Raw genomic sequence first — 7580 nt, 5'->3', positions numbered from 1 at the left:
TTGGATCCCGGGACCCCGGCAGTGGCGGGCTGCACGAGCTCCCGGGAGGGGCGGTGTGGAGAGTGACCTGTGCTCGCACACAGGCCTCTTGGTGGCGGCAGCAGCAACCCTGGCGTCCCACGCCCGTTTCTGCTGTCCGGGCCGACAACCGCGGCTCGCGCCCGTTTCTGGAGCTCCTTTACGCGGTGCCCTTAATCCCTTTAAGCGGCGCGCTTAAACCCCTTCCTCGCGCACCAGGAAGCAAAGAGGGAAGAAAAGGTCTCTTGCCTCTTCGGCAGCTCCAGACTTCTCCCGGACTCCCTCCCGGCTAGCCGTGGCGCACTAGCCCTTTCCGGCTGTTTTCACTCTGCCAACTCCAGACCTTTCCCTGGGATCCGACTGAAGCCCGAGGCTCAGCTCCCAGCCCCCTCCCGCCCCGGCGGGTGAGCAGACAAGCCTCTCGGGCTGGTGGGTGCCGGTCGGGACCGATCCTCTGTGCGGGAATCTCTCCGCTTTGCCCTCCGCACCCCGCTGCTGCGCTCTCCTCCGAGGCTCCGGAGCTTCCCCCTCCGCCACCCACAGTCTCCGCCCTCGTAGGGGCTTGTAGTGTGTGGGAACGTTTCCTCCTTCACTGCTCTCTCCCACTGGTGCAGGTCCCGTCCCTATTCATTGTCTCTGTTTGTTCTTTTTTCTTTTGCCTACCCAGGTGCGTGGGGGGTTTCTTGCCTTTTGTGAGGTCTGAGGTCTTCTGCCAGCGTTCGGTGGGTGTTCTATAGGAGAAGTTCCACGTGTAGCTGTATTTCTGATGTATCTGTGAGGAGGAAGGTGATCTCCGCGTCTTACTCTTCCGCCATCTTGCCTGCTAATCCAGGCGGATTCTTAACCACTGTGCCACCAGGGAAGTCCTGCAACTTTTTATCTAAAGGTGTAATACTCTTAAAAGTCATGGCCTTGAGAATTATACAAGAAATGGAAGGGGAGGCATTGAATTCTTTCTCCATGCCTCCTTTCAGCTTTTAACACTTAACAAATGCATAAGCAAAGCGACATCATTACCTCTCATTTTACTTGTTCAAGGTCCCAAGGCTCAACTTTCACACTCCAAGGTCCAGGCCCTGGCTAAAAGGAGAGGGTCTCTACACAGGCCAGTCACCCTGCCCAGGAGCACTCATCCAACATCCAATCTGGGCCCTCCCGCCAATGCCCAGGCCCAGCTGAGGAGGCAGATCTCAGCTGGCAGCGCCCCCAGGGCCAGATCCCCAGACCCTGCCCAGCCGTCATCACTGAGGGAGCCAGGTGCCCAGGACCCAGCCAGCTCTCAGGCTCCTCAGTCCGGGCAAATGGGCCACAGCAATGCTGACCACTGGTGGAGCAGAACTGCTAAGGGCCGTGTGTTAACAGCCAGGCGTTAATGACCTGCACCCTCCCCACCCCTATTACAGAAGTTCCTCAAAACAATTAGAAATAGAACTACTATATACGATCCAGCAATCCCACTTCCGTGTATTTATCCAAGAGAATTGAAATCAGGATCTCAGGGCTTCCCTGGTGGCGCAGTGGTTGAGAATCCGCCTGCCGATGCAGGGGACACAGGTTCGTGCCTCAGTCCGGGAAGATCCCACATGCCACAGAGCGGCTGGGCCCGTGAGCCATGGCCGCTGAGCCTGTGCGTCTGGAGCCTGTGCTCCGCAACGGGAGAGGCCACAACAGTGAGAGGCCCGCGTACCACCAAAAAAAAAAGAGAAATCAGGATCTCAAAAAGATATTTGTGCTCCTGTGTTCATTGTAGCCCTATTCACAACTGCCAAAAGGTGGAAACAACCTAATGTCCATCAGTGGATGAATGGATAAAGAAAATGTGGTATATACGTACAATGGAACTTTATTCAACCATAAAAAAGGACAAAAATCTTGTCATATGATACATGAATGCACCTTGAGGACATTATGCCAGATAAAAATAATCCAGTCACAGAAGGACAAATACTGCATGAATCCAATTATATGAGGTATCTAAAGTAGTCAAACTTACAGAAACACAAAGTAGAATGGTGGTTGACAAGGCTGTGCGGAGAGGGACAGAGTGGACTGCTGTTCAATGGGTATAAGTGAAAAAGTTCTAGAGACCTTCTGTACAATGCTGGACCTATAGTTAGCAATATTATACTGTATACTTAAAACTCTGTGAAGAGGGTATATCTCTTGTTATATGGCTTTTACCACAATAAAAAATGATAATGATAATATCTATCACTTACCTTTCTAATGGTGGGTGATAGGGAAAATTAATGTGAAAATGGTTCGAATAGGTAAAGAGCTATACAAATGTAAGAGATTATTGTAAAAATGTAAGATATTATTATTACTATGATTATTACGGTACCCCACCTTCATTTTTTTTCTATTTCAGAATGCAAGATTATTCCCTAATTAAGTCTAAATTAGTGGGGGTAGGAGAAAGTCTATGTTTTACATCAGGTCCTCCAGGAGTCCTCTCGTGCCAAAGACCAGACAAAGCAGCAGCACAAATGAGCCCAAGCAGGCAAAACTCCTTAACTACAGACAGAGAGGAGATTATAGTGTAAAGCTGAGAAAACACTGCCTTATGGAACTTTCCTCAGCTCATGTGTATATCCAAAGGCAGATCTATGCTCTCCAGCTAGGAAAGCAAAGATATTTTTCACACCCTGGCCAGAAATGTTTCAAAGTCCTGGGAAATCAGAGATGGGAGCATACAAATAAAATGCCATTGCACCCCCAGCTTAAAAGGAAAAAAATACCAATTCATCTCCAGAAGCTAGCACAGTGCCCAGAACATAGTATTCATCAGCCTAAGTACACAGAAAATATTGGATGGATGGAAGGAAAGAAGAAGGGGAACAGGAATGAATGAACAAGCAAAAATCTTCCCAAGTTGGGCTTCTATCTTTAGGAAGAGATGTCTCTCCACCAAAATGATCATAAACTTCTATTTCAACAAGCACCAAGGCAGGCTTTGCTCATGAACAGCTTTTCATGACCCAATGTTCACCACAATGCTTCTGTAGGCTTAAAGGATAACTTTCTACAAAATTATAAAAATTATCCCCTCTTATCATACACCATGATCAAGGGGATTTATTCCAGAGATGCAAGGATGGTTCATATTCTGCAAATCAATCAGTGTGATACACCACATTAACAAAAGGAAAGATAAAAATCATATGATCATCTCAACAGATGCAGAAAAGGCACCTGACAAAATTCAACATTCATTTATGATTAAAAACTCTCAATAGAGTGGTATAGAGGAAACATACATAAACATTATAAAGGCCGTATATGACAAACCAACAACTAACATCATACTGAATGTTGAAAAGCTGAAAGCTTTTCCTCTAACTTCAGGAACAAGACAAGGATGCCCACTCCCGCCACTCTTATTCAACATAGTACTGGAAGTCCTAACCACAGCAATTAGGCAAGAAAAGGAAATAAAAGGCATCCAAACTGGAAAAGAAGAAGTAAAACTGTCACTGTTTGCAGATAATATGATGCTACGTAGAGAAAACCTTAACAACCAGACCAAAAAACTTAGAACTAATAATTAAATTCAGTAAAGTTACAGGATGCAAAATCATAGAGTATGTTCTCCTTTTTGTCTGGCTTCTTTAACTCAACATAATGTGTTTGAAATTAGTCTGTTATTGTGACTAGCAGTAGCTCATTCCTTTGGGCACTGAGGAAGATATTCCAATGGCCAGATCACATAAGGAAAGGTGTTCAAAGTCACTAATCATTGAGGAAAGGAAAATCAAAACCACAGTGCAAGACCTCTACACACTCACTGGAATAGCTACAAGCAAAGGCTGACAACATCAGGGGTTGGTGAGGATATGCAGAAACTGGAACTCTTGGACACCTCTTGTAGGAGTGTAAACTGGTAAAATCACTGTGGAAGACTGTTTAGCTTTCTCCTGAAACTGAAACATTCACCTCTTCCATGACCTGGCGATTCCACCCCTAGATATTTACTCAAGAGAAATGAAAACATAAATTCACAATAAGACCTGTACAAGAATGTCCACAGTAGCTCTATTTATAAAAGTCCCAAGTGGAAACAGCTGAAATGTCCATCAATAAGAGAATGGATAAATTGTAGTATGTCCATAAAATGGGCATAAGTCTCTGGGGCTTCAGTTTATGGGAAGAATAATGTTTATGCTATACACAGAATTGTTAGTGGAATAATGTGGAAAGTGGCTTACAAACAGAGGATTTTTGTTTCTGTTTTTGGTTTTTTTGTTACATAAATAAGAAACAAAGAAAAGTAGGTGAAAAAAGACAAAAACCAATGTGCTGTTGGCTGCCAACTCCTAAGCCTACTTAAATTTCTCATCTCCCTGGATCCAGCTGCCATTTCTCTGACCTACTGCAAGCAGAAAGTAATAGTCAGGAAATAAAACCATTTTTGCCAAAAACAAACAAACAAACAAGGTAACCATAAGGCTCTGTTGTAGAGCCTTAACTTTCAAGAAACAGCCAAATTTCCTGCACATGTTTAGTCTGTTCAACTCAGAAATCTTGAAGTACCTACTTCTGCATCCTTTCCATTACCTTTATTCCATTTTATTATTAAATGATTCATTTCCTATTCTGTTTTCATCACCAAACCACCTCAAAACTCTTTGGAAAGAAGCAGGAAAATAATCACACACACTCATACAGACACACAGATGCACACACACGTACTCAAATACAGACACACACACATGTTGCCTTCTCTACCTATGTACACAGGGAAGTCGTCATATTTCTACACTGATGTACAATAAACATCATATCAAACAATGATTCACTTGATAGCAAACATGCCAGAACATATACATCTGAGTGAGGCTCCCGAAGGGCAGAGCCTCTATTCTTATTCTGACGATGCCGTTCTTGCTCAAAACACTTTTGGATTTTTGGAAGTTAAATAACATATCTGAAGAACTGTGAAAATAGCAGAGCCTGTTGAGCCTAGAGGAGAAAACCTGCCCTTAAATATTCGAAGAGCCACTGTTCAAAAGAAGAACTACATTTATTATCCCCAATTTACAAATGAGGAAACCGAGGTTACATCACTTGTCCAAGGTCACTTGCCAATAAGGGGTGATGGCTCAAGTCTGCCCCTGATTTGCTTTACCGCTGGCCCCCTTAGAATAGAATGGAACAGACTAATGATGAAGAATGATAAAGCACCCCAGGTGCCTCCACTCTCCGGTGGAAGAACACTGGAGTACAGCTGGGTGCTTCAAGGGGAAAATGCTCAATCAAGCCCCGGGGCTCGGGGTGGGGAAGTGGTAGGTATCAGGAAGAACCTCGTGGAAGAGCTTCTATTCACAGGAAGGGACTTTAAAAAGGTGATTCAGCTCTTTGCAGACTGATGGGTTTTTATTTTCTCACCTTTTTCCAAGGTCAGTTCAGAAAAAGCCAGGAGGGACTTGTAATATCCCATTCCTCAGTCACTATTAATACTCTTGTTTGATCCTCAAAGGGCATGTGACCCCTCTCGTGTGGATGGGATCTTGAGACAGCCTTGGAAAATGGGACCACTATGCAGATTTAAGCGGGCCCCCAATGCCTTCTCCAATGTGCCTCCCAGACTCCAGATATCCATCCTCAGATCTTCCTTAGCAGTCAGGTGATGGTCCGAGAAATGTACGTGCCTATGTGCATGTGTGCATGCGTGTGCTTGTGTGTGTCGGGCAGGAGGTGGGGAGGGGGGCCAAGGCCTGGGGGCCGTCTCTCCCCCAACCTCAGAGCATCCAGCTGCTGCACACATGAAGCTGAAGCTGCCTGGCCCTTTGATCGGGACCCCATGCTGTGCCTTGTTCAGGGAATTTTTAAATTCTCTTTCATTTTATTGCACGGCTTCCCTCCCCACCTCCCATCCCCGAGCCAGGTCTCAGGATTATTGGGTCCTTCTTTTCATTGATTTGTTTTTTTGACCTTTGTAGTAGATACAGAAATATACGGATGAAAGAAGAAAGGAAGGAAGGAAGACAAGGGGAGGGGGCCCGGGCAGCCTCCGGAAGGGAGGGCGCATGGTGAGGGCCTTGTGTCTGGCCACATTTCACAGAAAAGAGGCAAAGAGGGTGGCAGCTGCCTGGTGCCCAGGAAGGGGAAGCCCCTGGCTCATGGGGGCAGCCACTGAAGACCAGGCAAGGCCACCACCTCATGTCCCCCACAAGCACCGGAGACTGACCCCGGACCTCTGTTTCTCTATATGCTTGCTTTCTGTTGAAAAGGCTCCTGAATCAGCTCCATGAATACCCACTCCACGTGAGACTCCGCGCTAGGAGCAGGAACGCACGCATTCTTTCCTTTCCCTCCCTCTGTGAGCCCCGTTTCTGTATTAAACCCAGGTCCTCAGGCCAACCACACTGGTGCATGTTCCGTCCTTGACACTGAGAAGGAGGAAAATGAATATCTGTGGAGTACCCACTGCTCAGCACTGAGAAGGGGGCTTTATGTGTATTGCTGGGTGTTGGGCAAGACTCTTCCTCCAGAAACAGAAGCTAGGACCCATGGCGCAGCCACAAACTGGAAGGCCATGCTGGATATAAGAGTGTGATTCCTCCCCCCACCCCACCTCAAAGCCAAGTGAGAAGGCATCAAGAGTCAGCCGTAAGGATCTGGGATTCCTACAAGATGGGGAGTCTGGCCTCTCAACCCCCAGGGATGTGCTGTACCCACCTAAGCAGAGACACACCTAGAGAGGAGGCACACGGCAGAAAAGGAGCACCTGGAACAGCCCGATTAGTGAGGCTGATGCTGCAAGTCCCCCAAAGGTCCAGCTGACATCACAGACTGGACTGGACTTGTCTTTCCTGTACTCCACTCAACAGGGCTGCCCACCAGGCACAGGAAGGCAGGCAGCAGGAGGCTGCGGAACAGACTCCAAGGTGAAAGCCGAGTGGGGAGTGGGAGAGGTCAGTCTCCATCAGGGAATGACCACAGGGCCCTTCAAGGACCTAAACACGCACCTCACAAGCAAGCCTTGCCTTTGGACTCGTGTCACAGAGAGCATCGACAACCAGTCATCGGCAAAAGAAACACCAACACCCATCAAAGGGAGCACCCCAGAGGGGTCAATTATGGAAAGAGATGCTTGACTTCTCTTCCTTCTACCAGGGACATCCTGGAGGAACCAGGCTCTGAAAAGGAAGTAGGGGCTCCAAGTTTGCCTGGGGGGAGGGAAGTAATAGAGATGAGATTTAAATTGACTTTGAGAGTTAGCAGGCCCTGGGAAGCCCCCTACTCATATCTCCTCACCTCTACCTTTGAGTACACACAGGCCTGACTTCCAACTGCCAGATCCTGCATCTCTTTGCCCACAGGCTTTCTCTGGCCACCAAAGCCCTGTCTGCCCACAAATCCATGCAGGTGAATTAACATGCCCTCAAAGCAGCCCTCATCCACTGGCAGATGGGTATCTCTCATTTGGGTAGAATAACTGAATCACTTGTCCTACACTGTATTAGTTATCTGCTACTGCATAAGAATTTCCTCCCAAAACACAGCAGCTGGGCTTCCCTGGTGGCGCAGTGGTTGGGAGTCCGCCTGCCGATGCAGGG

General features: G+C 47.1%; 1 protein-coding gene across 2 annotated transcripts in view; it reads right to left on the bottom strand.

Moving 5' to 3' along the window:
* Positions 1–7580, bottom strand: part of ZNF621 (zinc finger protein 621) — a 115202-nt gene that overhangs the window by 8617 nt on the left and 99005 nt on the right. The gene's annotated exons all lie outside the window — the stretch shown is intronic.

The sequence above is a fragment of the Physeter macrocephalus genome, chromosome 18, assembly GCF_002837175.3.
Source record: "Physeter macrocephalus isolate SW-GA chromosome 18, ASM283717v5, whole genome shotgun sequence".
Classification (NCBI taxonomy): domain Eukaryota; kingdom Metazoa; phylum Chordata; class Mammalia; order Artiodactyla; family Physeteridae; genus Physeter; species Physeter macrocephalus.
This window is presented reverse-complemented; position numbering and strand designations above follow the sequence as displayed.